At 45.1% G+C, this 16,784-nt stretch overlaps 1 protein-coding gene and 1 pseudogene across 1 annotated transcript in view; one reads left to right on the top strand and one right to left on the bottom strand.

Moving 5' to 3' along the window:
• Window positions 1–16,784, bottom strand: part of dagla (diacylglycerol lipase, alpha) — a 355,821-nt gene that overhangs the window by 232,288 nt on the left and 106,749 nt on the right. The gene's annotated exons all lie outside the window — the stretch shown is intronic.
• LOC137327689 (small ribosomal subunit protein uS8-like) lies at window positions 13,309–13,692 on the top strand (annotated as a pseudogene).

Genomic DNA, 16,784 nt, shown 5'->3' with positions numbered 1-16,784 from the left:
AAAGATAGGCCATGTGGTTGATAGTGAGGAGGAAAACTGCAGACTGCAGGAAGATATCAATGGACTGGTCAGGTGGGCAGAAAAGTGGCAAATGGAATTCAATCCGGAGAAGTGTGAGGTAATGGATTTGGGGAGAGCAAACAAGGCAAGGGAATACACAATAAATGGGAGGATACTGAGAGGTGCACAGGAAGTGAGGGACCTTGGAGTGCATCTCAACAGATCCCTGAAGGTAGCAGGACGGGTAGATAAGGTGGTTAAGAAGGCATATGGAATGCTTTCCTTTGTAGCCGAGGCATAAAATATAAAAGCAGGGATGTTATTCTGGAACTGTATAAAATACTGGTTAGGCCACAGCTTGAGTACTGCGCACAGTTCTGGTCACCACATTACAGGAAGGATGTAATTGCACTAGAGAGGGTGCAGAGGAGATTTACGAGGATGTTGCCAGGACTGGAGAATTTTAGCTATGATGACAGATTAGATAGGCTGGGGCTGTTTTCCTTGGAACAGAGGAGGCTGGGGGGTGATTTGATTGAGGTATATAAAATTATGAGGGGCCTAGATAGAGTGGATAGAAAGAACCTATTTTCCTTAGCGGAGGGGTCAATAACCAGGGGGCATAGATTTAAAGTGATTGGCAGAAGGATTAGAGCGGAAATGAGGAAAAAAAAATTTCACCCAGAGAGTGGTGGGGTCTGGAACTCACTGTCTGAGAGGGTGGTAGAGGCAGAAACCCTCAACTCATTTAAAAAATACCTGGATGTGCACCGAAAGAGCCATAACCTGCAGGGCTATGGACCAAATGCGGGAAAGTGGAATTAGGCTGGTGGCTCATCTCTCAGCTGGTGCTGACACGTGGGCCGAATGGCCTCCTTCCGTGCCGTAAATTTTCTATGATTCTAGTTTAAATTGCACAACTCAACTAATTGTCTGTGTTTTTTCTCTATTGAAAACTTGGAAACTGTGTCAACAGGGGATGTTTGAATGCTTTAAGATGTCACTTTTGTTTTTTTTATTAAAGACTTTATAAGTAAGTAAACAATTAGTGTAGCTGTAAGGAAGGATTTAAAGGCAGGAACTGGCCGACAATGAGCAAAGAGATGGGTTGTGACTGACGGCTCAAAAAAGGCTACGGATGGATCATGGAAGCAGACTGACAAATGTGAATACAGTGGGCTGGGGCACTTAATGGTCCAAAATGAGCCATGTAATGTTCAGGGCCCCATGCTCCAGCCACCCCACCCCACCATCCTAGGCAGCTAGACCAGGCCTACCAATCCTGCCAAACCCTCAGAAATGCGCCAATACATCCAAACACTGAGCTCCCAATGGTCATGGAACACTCTCCCCTGTGCATGTAAACCTCCAGAATAAAACCCCCAGACTGCCCTCCCAGTGCAGCCAGGTCTGGAAAGCCCCTCCTTCTGCTCTCCTTCCCAAGACTTGTCCCAATGCTCCAAAATATCTCTTCAAATTGCTCCCAGACTCCATAAACACCCCTCAAAGTATCAGGCCCATTCCCAGTGCTCCTGGATACCAGGGTCGATAAGTCAAGTCAAATGTCTTCGATAAAACCAGTTAGCAGGCTACACATTTTTAGAAAACCTCTAAATTACCATGAGCACCATGAAGCATCACATCGTAATACATTACAAATCTTAAATAACACACACTTTCTACGCCACACCAACCTGTAGCACATTGCTGTAATGCAATATTTCTATCATACTTAAACTATACTTATCTATAGGTATCAGCCTTGGGACGGTGGTAGAACCCTCACCCAAGTCAGAAAGTTGTGTGTTCAAGTCCTGTTCCAGAGATTTGAGCTTATAATCTAGGCACTCCAGGGCAGTACTGAGGGACTGCTGCACTATCGGAGTGGTGCTGTCTTTTGGATGAGAAGTGAAACCGAGGCATTCATAAAGATCCAGGGCCAACATCACTAAAAACAGATTGTCTGGTCATTTCTCATTGTTATTTGTGAGACCTTGCTGTGTGCATACTGGGTGCCGTGTTTCCCTTCATTACAACAGTGACTACGTTTCAAAAGTACTTCATTGGCCGTGAAGCAGTTTGGGATGTCCTGAGGTCATGAAAGATGCTATATAAATCGAATTACTTTCTTTCTTTGCCATGTGTCTCAATTGAATTCTCCCAGCATCCATCACCAAGGAAGGTGCTACTGAAAGTCAGCCTCTCTGCTTTCTTCCCACCTGTCCCTTTTTCCAACCTCAGCACTGTGGACCCACCCCCAGTCACCCAACAGTCCTGACTCCTGTGCTAAAGAAATCCTGCATTCCTGTGACAAGTGCTTTTAAAAGATTTAATTCATAGAATCTGTCCAGCTCAACGTGGGGAAACAATATGCTTTTGTAACATTCTACGTAGGGTACGGTAGCATAGTGGTTATGTTACTGGATGAGTAATCCAGAGGCCTGGACGAATAATCCAGAGTCACGAGTTCAAATCCCGCCACAGCAGCTGGGGAATTTAAAATTCAATTCATTAAATAAAATCTGGAATTAAAATACTAGTATCAGTAATTGTGCCCATGAAACTATTGATTTTCGTAAAAACCCAACTGGTTCACGAATGTCCTTCAGGGAAGGAAACCTGCCATCCTTATCCGGTCTGGCCTATATGTGACTCCAGACCAACAGCAATGTGGTTGATTCTTAATTGCCCTCTGAAATGGCCTAGCAAGCCACTCAGTTGTACAATCTCGCTAAAAAATGTCATAATAAGAATAAAACCGGACGGACCACCCGGCATCGGACCACTAGGCACCGGATACGACAAAGGCAAACCAAGTCCAGTCCACCCTGCAAAGTCCTCCTCACTAACATCTGGGGACTTGTGCCAAAATTGGGAGAGCTGTCCAACAGACTAGCCAAGCAACAGCCTGACATAGCCATACTCACAGAATCATACCTTTCAGCCAACATCCCAGACTCTTCCATCACCATCCCTGGGTATGTCCTGTCCCACCAGCAGGACAGACCCACCAGAGGTGGTAGTACAGTGATATACAGTCAGGAGGGAGTGGCCCTGGGAGTCCTCAACATTGACTCCTGACCCCATGAAATCTCATGGCATCAGGTCAAACATGGGCAAGGAAACCTCCTGCTGATTACCACCTACCGCCCTCCTTCAGCTGATGAATCAGTCCTCCTCCATGTTGAACGCCACTTGGAGGAAGAACAGAGGGTAGCAAGGGCACAGAATGTACTCTGGGTGGGGGACTTCAATGTCCATCACCAAGAGTGGCTCGGGAGCACCACTACTGACCGAGCTGGCCGAGTCCTGAAGGACATAGCTGCCAGACTGGGCCTGCGGCAGGTGGTGAGTGACCAACACGAGGGAAAAACTTACTTGACCTCGTCCTCACCAATCTACCTGTTGCAAATGCATCTGTCCATGACAGTATTGGTAGGAGTGGCCACCCCACAGTCCTTGTGGAGACAAAGTCCCATCTTCGCAATGAGGACACCATCCAACGTGTTGTGTGGCACTATCACCGTGCTAAATGGAAGAGATTCAGAACAGATCGAGCAGCTCAAAACTGGGTGTCCATGAGGCACTGTGGGCCATCAGCAGCAGCAGAATTGTATTCTAGCACAATCTGTAACCTCATGGCCCAGCATATTAGAGTCATAGAGTCATAGAGTTATACAGCACGGATAGAGGCCCATCGGCCCATCGTGTCCGCGCCAGCCATCAAGCCCAGTCTAATCTAATCCCATATTCCAGCATTTGGTCCGTAGCCATGTATATATATAGCCAATATATATATTCCTCACTCTACCATTACCAACAAGCCAGGGAATCAACCCTGGTTCAATGAGGAGTGTAGATGAGCGTGCCAGGAGCAGCACCAGGCGTACCAAAAAATGAGGTGCCAACCTGGTGAAGCTACAACTCAGGACTAAATGCATGCTAAACAGCGGAAGCAACATGCTATAGACAGAGCTAAGCGATTCCACAACCAACGGATCAGATCAAAGCTCTGCAGTCCTGCCACATCCAGTCGTGAATGGTGGTGGACAATTAAACAACTAACGGGAGGAGGAGGCTCTGCAGACATCCCCATCCTCAATGAAGGCGGAGTCCAGCACGTGAGTGCAAAAGACAAGTCTAAAGCGTTTGCAACCATCTTCAGCCAGAAGTGCCGAGTGGATGATCCATCTCGGCCTCCTCCCGATATCGCCACCATCACAGAAGCCAGTCTTCAGCCAATTCGATTCAGTCCACGTGATATCAAGAAAAGGCTAAGTGCACTGGATACAGCAAAGGCTATGGGCCCCGACAACGTCCCGAGTGTAGTGCTGAAGACTTGTGCTCCAGAACTAGCTGCGCCACTAGCCAAGCTGTTCCAGTACAGCTACAACACTGGCATCTACCTGACAATGTGGAAAATTGCCCAGGTATGTCCTGTCCACAAAAAGCAGGACAAATCCAATCCGGCCAATTACCGCCCCATCAGTCTACTCTCAATCATCAGCAAAGTGATGGAAGGTATCGTCAACAGTGCTATCAAGCGGCACTTACTCACCAATAACCTGCTCACCGATGCTCAGTTTGGGTTCCGCCAGGGCCGCTCGGCTCCAGACCCCATTACAGCCTTGGTCCAAACATGGACAAAAGAGCTGAATTCCAGAGGTGAGGTGAGGTGAGGCGAGAGTGACTGCCCTTGACATCAAGGCAACATTTGACCGAGTGTGGCACCAAGGAGCCCTAGTAAAATTGAAGTCAATGGGAATCAGGGGGAAAACTCTCCAGTGGCTGGACTCGTACCTGGCACAAAGGAAGATGGTAGTGGTTGTTGGAGGCCAATCATCTCAGCCCCAGGACAATGCTGCAGGAGTTCCTCAGGGCAGTGTCCTCGGCCCAACCATCTTCAGCTGCTTCATCAATGACCTTCCCTCCATCGTAAGGTCAGAAACGGGGATGTTCGCTGATGATTGCACAGTGTTCAGTTCCATTCGCAACCCCTCAGATAATGAAGCAGTCCGAGCCCGCATGCAGCAAGACCTGGACAACATCCAGGCTTGGGCTCATAAGTGGCAAGTAACATTCTCGCCAGCCAAGATCCAGGCAATGACCATCTCCAACAAGAGAGAGTCTAACCACCTCCCCTTGACATTCAACGGCATTACCATTGCCGAATCCCCCACCATCAACATCCTGGGGGTCACCATTAAGAAACTTAACTGGACCAGCCATATAAATACTGTGGCTACAAGAGCAGGTCAGAGGATGGGTATTCTGCGGCGAGTGACTCACCTCCTGATTCCCCAAAGCCTTTCCGCCATCTACAAGGCACAAGTCAGGAGTGTGATGGAATATGCTCCACTTGTCTGGATGAGTGCAGCTCCAACAACACTCAAGAAGCTCAACACCATCCAGGACAAAGCAGCCTGCTTGACTGGCACCCCATCCACCCTAAACATTCACTCCCTTCATCACCGGCGCACCGTGGCTGCAGTGTGCACCATCCACAGGATGCACTGCAGCAACTCACCAAGGCTTCTTCAACAGCACCTCCCAAACCCGTGACCTCTACCACCGAGAAGGACAAGAGCAGCAGGCACATGGGAACAACACCTCCTGCACGTTCCCCTCCAAGTCACACACCATCCCGACTTGGAAATATATCGCCGTTCCTTCATCGTCGCTGGGTCAAAATCCTGGAACTCCCTTCCTAACAGCTCTGTGGGAGAACCTTCACCACACGGACTGCAGCGGTTCAAGAAGGCGGCTCACTACCACCTTCTCAAGGGCAATTAGGGATGGGCAATAAATGCTGGCCTCACCAGCGACGCCCACATCCCATGAACGAATAAAATAAGAGGGAAGGATTCACACCAGACCAATCATCCACGCCTTTCCTGCCATTCTCCACTATCAACCGACCTCTGACAAACCGGTGCTTAATTAATTTTAAGCTGGTTCTGAAGTGTCAACACAGAGTGAGAAAGTGCCTTGGGACTCAAACACCTCAAGCCAGGGATCAGTGTCTAGCTCTGATGGGAAATAAGTAGGCAGCAGGCAGGGAAGTACAGTGGTAATGGAGGCCATTTCAAACAATACAACATTGCCCAAGTGACTGCTACTGAAATGCTTTTTTATACTTAATTAATTCTCCTTCACCCCCTCATCCAGTAACACATCCACTCTGAGTGCCTGTATTCTTTCACTTGCCTCACTCCATCCTGTTACATGCTCATCCACTTCATTGACCAGCTATCCCATTCACCCCTCCCTGTCGCCACCCCTCCAAATGCCTTTCCCACTGTTATTCTGCCCAGGAAAGCCCCATCCCTACATATCCTCCTCTTAATACTCGGATTGACAGCAATCCCTCCAATTATGTTCAGGCACCTCGCCACTGCCAACCTAGTGTTGCCACACATCCCAATCCACCCTATCTTCACTGCTACACCCAGTACTTTCTCCCAGTGCTCCCAAATCCTGGAATTCTTTTCTCCCAATCCTCCTACACCCTGGACTATCTCCCACTCTTTCCACACACTGGACCATGGTAGCCCCTTCCCAATGCTGTTGAACACTTACCCTATTACTTTCATATGGCACAAGCCTCCTGGTTTCCCTGAATTCACATCTTCCCCAATGTGCAAAGACCCCATGAATCCAATTTCCAAAGTTCCCAGACTCCAGGACCACTTTCGCAACCCACATGTTCCCCCCCCCCATACCACTCCCCAGTACTGCTATATCTGACTTCCTAACTTCCTGCAACATGGAACATCTTCCCTACCATCTTCCTCTTTATCCTGGGCTTTGAAGACAAGCAACATATAAAATTAATTACATTGTTAAACTAACCTTTAATCATGTAATCAAGGCCACTGATTTACATAGAATTTACAGCACAGAAACAGGCCATTCGGACCAACTAGTCTATGCCAGTGTTTATGCTCCACTCGAGCCTCCTCCCACTCTACTTCATCTAACTCTATCAGCATGTTCTTCCATTCCTTTCTCCCTCAGGTACTTATCTAGTTTCCCCATAAATGCATCTACGCTATTCCCTTTAATTACTTCATGTGGTAGCAAGTTCTACATTCTAACCACTCTCTGGGTGAAGAAGTTTCTCCTGAATTCCATATTGGATTTATTAGTGACTACCTTATATTTATGACTGCCTCCCCTCATTTTGGACTCCCCACAAGTAGAAACAATTTCTCTACATCTACCCTATCAAACCTCTTCATAATTTTAAAAACCTCTATTACAGCCTTCTCTTTTCTCGAGAAAAGAGCACCAGCCTGTTCAGTCTTTCCTGATATTTACAACTGAGCTGTTAGAACTCTTATTTGCACCTTCTCCAGTGCCTCTATATCCTTTTTGAAATATGGAGACCAAACTGCACAGTATTCCAAGTGTGGTCTAACCAAGCTTCTATAAGTTTAACATAACTTCTCTGCTTTTCAATTCTATTCCTCTAGAAATGAACCCCAGTGCTTGGTTTGCATTTATACTTACTAACCTACGTTGCTACTTTTAGTGATTTGTGAATCTGTGCTCCCCTATCCCATTTAGTCTCTTATTTTTTAAGGAATATGTGGTCTCCTTATACCTCCTATCAAAATGCACCACCTTGCATTTATCTACATTGAAATTAATTTGCCATTTACATGCCCATTTGCAAGTTTATTAATGTCTTCTTGTATTCTGTAGCAGTTTTCCTCAGTATTAACTATGCCCCCCAATTTGGTGTCATCCGCAAATTTTGAAATTATACATCCAATTCCCGAGTCCAAATCGTTTATATAAATAGTGAACAACAATGGTCCCAGCACCAATCACTGTGGAACACCACCCCCACCTTCCACCAGTCCAAGTAAATACCTTTAGCCCCTACTCCGTTGTCTGTTTTGTAGCCAGCTTGCAAATAGTATGCTATTTCCATCCCCCCCGCCCCCGCTATGCTCTGACCTTAGTCATGAGTCTACTATGCGTTACCTTTTTGAAGGCCTTTTGAAAATCTAAGTTTATTATATCTACTGCATTAATCTAAAATTTCCTGTTTTCACACATACGCAATCCTGGAATTCAAGCCCAATATCATCACTAATACTATAATACTAATAAAAACACAATTTACCTTATTACCTTATTAAATCACTGCAAATCAGTAGCCAAAAATATAATATAGTAATATATTACAGATAACGTAATTAAGTTTTCTGAAGCAAATTCAGAAAATGTCTTATGATGAGCAGCAAAGCTAGCCTTTCACAGAGGAAAGTATTTGCAAGACCTGCCCCCAAGCAATTGCCAAATGTAAAAACTGCTGATCAAATTTTGTTGATTCGAAGTAAATACATTTAATTAAAGCAGCCAAGTGTTTATTTACTGTTCCAGAGACAGAGGGCAGGGCAGTGTCCAAGGCCCAACCATCTTCAGCTGCTTCATCAATGACCTTCCCTTCATCATAAAGTCAGAAATAGGGATGTTCGCTGATGATTGCAGTGTTCAGTGCCATTCGCATCCCCACAGATAATGAAGCAGTCTGTGCCGCATGCAGCAAGACCTGGATAACATTCAGGCTCAGGCTGATAAATGGCAAGTAACATTCGCGCTAGACAAGTGCCAGGCAATGACCATCTCCAACAAGAGAGAGTCTAGCCACCTCCCCTTGACATTCAACGACATTGCCATTGCCAAATCCCCCACCAACAACATCCTGGGGGTCACCATTGACCAGAAATTTAACTGGACCAGCCACATAAATACGCTGGTTAAAACAGCAGGTCAGTGCTGGGTATTCTGCAGCGAGTGACTCACCTCCTGACTCCCCAAAGCCTTTCCACTATCAACAAGGCATAAGTCAGGAGTGTGATGGAATATGCTCTACTTGCCTAGATGAGTGCAGCTCCAACAACACTCAAGAAGCTCGACACCATCCAGGACAAAGCAGCCCGCTTGATTGGCACCCCATCCACCACGACGCACAGTGGCTGCAGTGTGCACCATCCACAGGATGCACTGCAGCAACTCACCAAGGCTTCTTCAACAGCACCTCCCAAACCTGCAACCTCTACCACCTAGAAGGACAAGGGCAGCAGGCACATGGGAACAACACCATCTTCATGTTCCCCTCCAAGTCACACATCATCCCGACTTGGAAATATATCGCCGTTCCTTCATCGTCGCTGGGTCAAAATCCTGGAATTCCCTACCTAGCAGCACTGTGGGAGAACCTTCACCACACGGACTGCAGCGGGTCAAGAAGGCAGCTCACCACCACCTTCTCAAGGGCAATTAGGGATGGGCAAAAAGGCTGGCCTTGCCAGCGACGCCCACATCCCATGAACAAATAAAAAAATCCCAGAATAAAGCTAGAATCAGCAGCCCTGATAATACATTTTAAATTGCATAGGATAGCATACATCAATTAGATATTAAATTCAGTGAGTGGGTCACAACGTTCTATTTCAAAATACATTGAAAACTCCTATATCAAACTCTGTCGATGACAAAATCTAACTACCCTCCTCCACTAGAAGAAAATCCATGCCTAGTGGAGAGAGGGGAAGCTTATTGCAATCCTGCAAGGCCTTATGCTCTTCACAACCTTGCATAGTCTGGTCTACCTCACCACTGTTCCCTCCTACTGCCTGGCTGGTTCAGTCAAGTCTACTGCCACCACCCAGTATCCCGACTGTCACTGACTCCCACTGCTCACTTTGGTGCTCTTCTGTCCGTGTCTTCAACTGAAAATGTAGCCACTGCTGCTTGTACACCTTTGTGAGGTTTACAGGCTTTGACCTGCCAATAACATTGGGAGCTTGCTTAGGATGGACCAGGATTTACTACCTTTCACACATCCTTTTCAGATTTTCTAACATTTAGTTCTGGGTGGTATGTGGATTTTAGAGCCACTTATTTGACCCCGTATCATAATTCTCACTGACTGAATCCTGTAAAGGTTTGCTCTTCTTCTATCAAGCAGCTTGCATTGAGCAGATACTTCTGCCAGAATCTCAGAAGCAGATAAAGCATGGAAGGAGATATGCTGTCTGTATTATTTGGTTCTGGATTGTTTGTAGCCTCTTAATCTGTTTTGAGTCTGTAACATTTCAGACGTTACACATTAAAAGGTTACACTTCGCTACAGATACAAAACCATCTTTAAACAAAAAGAAAGCTGGTCGGTTTTCTCACCATGGGTAGGAGCCAGTCAGCCTCTAACTGACTTCTGTATTTACATGAAGTCTGTTAACTGTATCCACGTGATTTATCAGTTAGTGTTAATTGTATTCAGGTGGTGCGTATCAATTGGGAACTCTTTTGTATCCATTTACAAGAGAGCTGGTCTAGCGTGTGGCGGGGGTAACATGGACCTCTGTGAATAAAGGCTTGAAGGAACTGAAGGCTAGGCCGCAGTATGCTATCCTTCGCCACCTGGATATCCTGTTTGTAACAAAGTAGACCTTGTAGCTTAGAAACATTCCAGCTCAATCTTAATAGCAGAATAATACATTGAATTGCATGATACCTGTATAATACTTCCATCATTATAAAACAGTATATTACCCGACGTACTATGAGCAATGCCACAGAGATCAGCCACTGTTTTATTTTTTTTAAACATTCAAGAGTATGTGTAGAACATGTTTCATGTAAACAAGTACGTTTTACTATGATTTCACACCACCGAGCAGGTCCTGTTTGTAATGAGTTAACCGAAGCTGGCAAGTGTGACCTTTCTGTATGTTGACTTTGTGGCAAGAAGCAATGTAAATAAATAAGCTCCACTGAAACAACATTTCACAAAGACAAATCTTACTGGTGGGACTTTTAATGCACCCATTCCTCATTGTATCTAAGCATGACATTGTCATGTGATCTAATATGCTTAATGTCACCAAATACGAATCTTTAAACGATACAATAAAACAGGCATTTTATAGCACCTATGACACAAGTACTTTCCTTTTACTTTTGCAAGAAGTCACAATCATTTAGAATAAAAAACAACCTATGTTTTGGCAGGGCTGGTATCATCTTGTACATGTCCTTGTGCTCCTTCCTATTCATACCTCTAGTAATGGGAGACACAGCAATTGCTTACATAAGCTTTACACGTGCAATATAAACAAAGTTCAGGCAGCAATCAATAGTTATAAGGAATACTTCAGATTAACTTCATTTACTGTGCATGGAGTTGCAATACCGAGTATTTTAGTAAAATGCAATGAGCGATATCAGAAGTTTTCATATTGTGCTCACTTGAATAAGAGGTAGGAAGAGGTAACTGGCTTTTGAAGATGGGGAAAAGATATTACAGGGTTTAAGGAAAGTGTGCAGTAGTTAGGCACAAAACTAGTTTTTTACAAAAATAGTAAAATTGCATATAATGGATTTTTTCATTAGTTTTGAGTTTTCATGGAAGTGTTTGCTTTAGTCTATTTTTTTTTCTCTTGATATATAGGTTTGTTTTGAGTATTTTATTGAGAAATGCAACTTTTATTGAGTGATTATACTGGCATATACTGTAGTACTTTTGTATTAATTTGTATTAGTTAGATAGCCGAAGATCAAAGGTGCGGTAGAGGGAGCGGAGATGTAAAGGAGACTTGACTAAGAAAAGTTGCAAGCCTAGATCTAGTAGTGTTATAACTGATAATCTTACATAAGTGACAGTGAGGTAAGAGAAAGGAGGTGGACTTCACCCGAGGCATTATTCAAAGTAGGCATCGAGCAATTTTCTTTAAAAAAAAGCATGATACCAAAAAGTTGAACACTGGTGCAAGTCAGCAGGGAGATCACTCAATAAAAGTTGCTTTTATCAGTGAAATACTCAAAACAAATCCCATGTATCAACAGACAAAAGCAAATACTTGCATGAAAAATCAAAACTAATGAAAAAATCCATTATGTAATTTTACTATTTTTTTTTAAAACTAGTTTTGTGTTTTTAAGCATATTCTACTAGCATATATTGTAGTACTTCTGCATTAATTTGATTTTCACTCATTTTTCTTAAACGGCATACTCCAGTATCATTAGACATCCTGAAAGAAAAATCCAAACAACTACCTTCCTAGAAAGATAGGTTTGGCTTTTATTAACTGAGTGGTGCAAACCTACCCAATAATAGCACAAGTTACCTAATTTCAAGCAGTAGAACCTATGTATTGCAGCATGAAAACAAACGATACATCAGCTACTGGTCTCAGAACACCACAATTCAGTAACAGACAAGACATAGTCACCAAAGTTTCCAACAAAAGAAACCGTCACATTGCAATGAATGCGGAGTTTAGCTGTTACCAATATGCAGTTAAGTGCAAGTCAGCCATAATCTCTTCAATGACAATTTGAAAAGAGTACAACTGTGCAACTTTCATATCACTTCAGAAATACAACAACCAGCCAACTCAATATAAACCAGGATTTGAACCTGAGGTCTTCAGCACCATTTGGCTTAGTGTTACGGGGACACGTCTTTGGATTTCTACTCCTGGTATTATCCAGTGACCGCTGTTGGAAAGTGTACTTGTGGACATTAGGTGATTACAGGATCAGGCTACTGGAAAGACCTACACAGTTGAATAGACTTCGGACATTCACTGTGCAGGCTCACACATAATGAATGGCCGTTGAGCAAGGTACCATTGCTGCCTGGTTCACCATTAGATTTTTCTGTTTTTTTGCATGTCAACAGATTTAGGATCACATTAATTGCTTATGATATATGTAATCAGCAACATGATTAGCTAATTTCATTTTCTGTGAACTGAAACTGTTAGCCCATTGATCAGTAGAGGTCGATGAATCTTGTGCTGAGGTGATCACAATTACCAGGCAAACTCACAAAGGAAACTGACCATCTTTTTAAACATTTAAACAACATGGAGGCTATGAGAGATAGTTCAACATTGTGTGAAAAATATCTAGCATCAGGTACAAGTGTAGCATCTGAATCAAGACTGAGCACAATTTAAACAATCTCAAATGATCTGCTATCCTAATGGTGGAGATGCTCAGGTACTCAAAGCTCAATCCAATTCTATCTAGTAAACTACCTGCTTTCCCAGCTCATCTATTCAAACGCCTTTGTCAACTGTTTTCATCCTCAGTGTAAAGCAACAAAGTAAGCATCATGACCATCTATAAGTAGGAATTAAAGTCATATCCAAAACAGTATTAATCAGTGTACCTACTTTGAAGTTTGACAAACTTCATGGAAACCAAAACTAAATGAGATGCTACTGAGTCCCTACTTTCTGCTAACTGCTCAACAATTCAGCTTGCAGAGGCATTGTGGTGCACATGAATGTTCTTGCCAATGCCCTTACAAGCATCAACAATGCAGAGAAACGGGGAAAATGCCAGGTTCTCATCCGGCCATGCTCCAAAGTGATTGTGAGATTCCTGACGAACGATGAAGCACAGCTACATTGGAGACTTTGAGATTATCGATAACCACAGAAGTGGAAAAATTGTTGTTAATCTCATGGGCAGACTGAACAAATGCAGTGTCATTAACCCCAGGTTTGATGTTCAAGTAAAGGAACTAGAAAGGTGACAAAATGGTCCACTGCCTTCCCGTCAGTTTGGGTACCTCGTTCGGAGACCTCAACTGACATCATGGACCACGAAGAGACCAAGCGAAAACTCACAGACGGAAAAATCCTCGGATTCTTTTTCTAAAACGTGAAACCAGCCTATAATAAAATAATCAAACCATTTAAAAAGAAAAAAAAAATCAATCTCGAGGGATTCTCCATTAGAGATTCCCAAAATGGGGGGGGGGGGGCACGGGGTGTATGGCAAGGCTATCAACAGGACGCAAAGAGGGTACCTGGATCTGAACAAACTGAGTTGGGCGCATTTAATGAACAGCTGCACCAAGAATGATCACAATCAATGGGTGAGCCTTGTTAGTGTTTTCCTGCAGCTGGGAGTGCACTGCCAGTGGGATCCATATGCAGTCATTAGGGCTTGTGTTCGAATGGCAGCAGTCGCTAGGGACAAAGCTGGAAGTAAGCCGGAGTGTGAGCATCCATGGGGCTGAACCACTTGCTGGAGGGGATGACAGCAGCAACGGCTGACACAGCAGTCACAAACCGAGGCATCTTTAAAGGAAAGGCCTCGATCGTGTGAAGGCTGGCAAAGTGGTGCTGGAAACGGCAGTCTTCCTGATGGTGTGCGTCTACTTGCTGCTGTTCCCGGGTCTTATCCCACTCTCGCTGCAGCACCTGGTGGTGGTGGGGATTCACAACCGGGACCATTTCAATCCAGAGAAAGGTAATAATCATCATAGATTTAAGGTCTAAATTTTAGGCCAAGCCTTGCAGGTTATTTTTTTTTAAACCAGTAATGCCCATTTTATTGTGCCATAATCATCGTCCCACAGATTAGGGTTGCCAACTCTGGTTGGAGGCATTCCTGGAGGTTTGATCACATGATGTTCTGACCACATGACATTTGACCATGTGATGCCTGATCACAAGCCTCCAGTCTCCCCCGCTGCCCCCCTCCATTCCCATCTCTCACCCAGAGCCCCATTTCCCAGTCTCCATCTCTTTTCTCCCCCCACCACCGATTCCCGACTCCTCTCTCTCTTCCCACCCCGCCCCAATTCCAGACTCTTTCCTCCCTCCCAAGTTTCGACCCCCCCTCCCCGACTCCATTCTCGACCCGCCTCCCAACCGCCCCCCCCCACAACTCTCCCTCTCTCCCCCCACCCCGACTCCTAACTCTTTCCCTCCACCTCCCCAGATTCCAGATTCCTCCTCTTTCTCCGACCACCCCCCCGCCATTCTTCTTCTTCTTCTTCCTCCTCCTCCTCTTCTTCCTCCTCCTCCTCTCCTCTCTCTCTCTCTCTCTCTTCCCCTCCCCCCCCACCCCACCCCCCCCCCCACCACCCCCACCCCCCCCCCACCCACCCCCCCACCACCCCCACCCCCCCACCCCACCCCCACCCCCACCCCCCCCCCCCACCCACCCCCCCCCACCCACCCCCCCCCACCCACCCCCACCCCCCCCCCCATGTTTCTTTTCTATTGACTGCAATGAAGAGGAAAAATCAGGCGTATGTGTAGTGGGTGGCTGATCCGCTACCGCTTATTTTACGCCCCTGCTAAAGTTGAAAGTTCCATCCACTGTTTCTTAAAACAGGGGTAATGCTGCACTGGGCATGAATCTCCAAAGGAGAGCTCAGCAATAAAAAGTTTGGGCACTTTTGTTCTAGATGGTCAGCACAAGTTACAGCAACAGCCATCCAACCAGGAAGGTATACTAGCTGGCTTCTTCTTGTCTATTGGTGAACTGCAAAACAGAATGAGTATTCCTCATAGGGTGCAAGCAGTGCGTGATGATAAATAAAGACTCATAATATTGTAACATCTACCCAGGGCTCTCCGCAGGGCTTACAAGAGCAGGTCAGAGGGTGGGTATTCTGCAGTGAGTGACTCATGTCCTGACTCCCCAAAGCCTTTCCACCATCTACAAGGCACAAGTCAGGAGTGTGATGGAATACTCTCCACTTGCCTGGATGAGTGCAGCTCCAACAACACTCAAGAAGCTCGACACCATCCAGGACAAAGCAGCCCGCTTGATTGGCACCCCATCCACCACCCTAAACATTCACTCCCTTCACCACCGGCACACTGTAGCTGCAGTGTGTACCATCTGCAAGATGCACTGCAGCAACTCGCCAAGGCTTCTTCGACAGCACCTCCCGAACCCGCAACCTCTACCACCTAGAAGGACAAGGGCAGCAGGCACATGGGAACAACACCACCTGCACGTTCCCCTCCAAGTCACACACCATCCTCACTTGGAAATATATCGTCATTCCTTCATCGTCGCTGGGTCAAAATCCTGGAACTCCCTACCTAACAGCACTGTGGGAGAACCTTCACCACACAGACTGCAGCAGTTCAAGAAGACAGCTCACCACCACCTTCTCAAGGGCAATTAGGGATGGGCAAAAAATGCTGGCCTTGCCAGCGACACCCACATCCCATAAACGAATAAAAAAAGTGTGCTTTGCCCCATCCCATTTCTCATATTCATCAATGTCTTGGGTGATGTAATCAAAAGGGCATCCTGCTCTTTAGAGTGATTAACTTACATCTTAAAAGACCAGATGCAATCAATTCACTGCAGGCAAAAATAGTTAATATCTGAATAATGCTTGGACAAAGTATGTTAACTTCAGTAGAGATGATCAGTTCCATAACCCTGTTGTCTAGTGACCTTTACTACGGCTGCAAATTCGTTTCAGTTCCTTGACTTGGTAATGATATCTGATCCACAATTGGAAAAAATATCAAAGATGCCTAGAAAAGATGACAGAAAAGTAGACATCCTTAAGAAAGATCAAGAACTTCAGTGTTCTACAAATCTAACACTGATGCAGTTATGGGACATTGTAATCCTGCTTGGCAAGTCGCTGAGAAAACCCATCTCTTGCTACTGCATCACAGTCCACAGACATGTAGATCACTGGCCTTAACAATGATGGCCAATTCTATATCAGAATACTTCCTTTTAAGATGTTGAAAAAATGTAAGGTTGTTAAAGGCCTCCAGAAGGTTATAAGAGCTATTTGTGCTTAAATGTTCACATTCAAGGGGGAAGAAGCTGCTAATTAAGATGTACTCTTTCCTCCAATGTAACAGATCTTTGGTCGTCTTATACCTGTGGTCGAAGAATTCCACACAAACCTATTCTGATTTTTTATGTTGTGACTTTTTTTCTGTTATAAATTAGAAGTAGATGCATGGCGAAACGCT

The sequence above is a fragment of the Heptranchias perlo genome, chromosome 12 (genome assembly GCF_035084215.1).
Source record: "Heptranchias perlo isolate sHepPer1 chromosome 12, sHepPer1.hap1, whole genome shotgun sequence".
Lineage (NCBI taxonomy): Eukaryota > Metazoa > Chordata > Chondrichthyes > Hexanchiformes > Hexanchidae > Heptranchias > Heptranchias perlo.
Note: the sequence above shows the minus strand (reverse complement) of the source record. Positions and strands in the feature narration are given on the sequence as shown.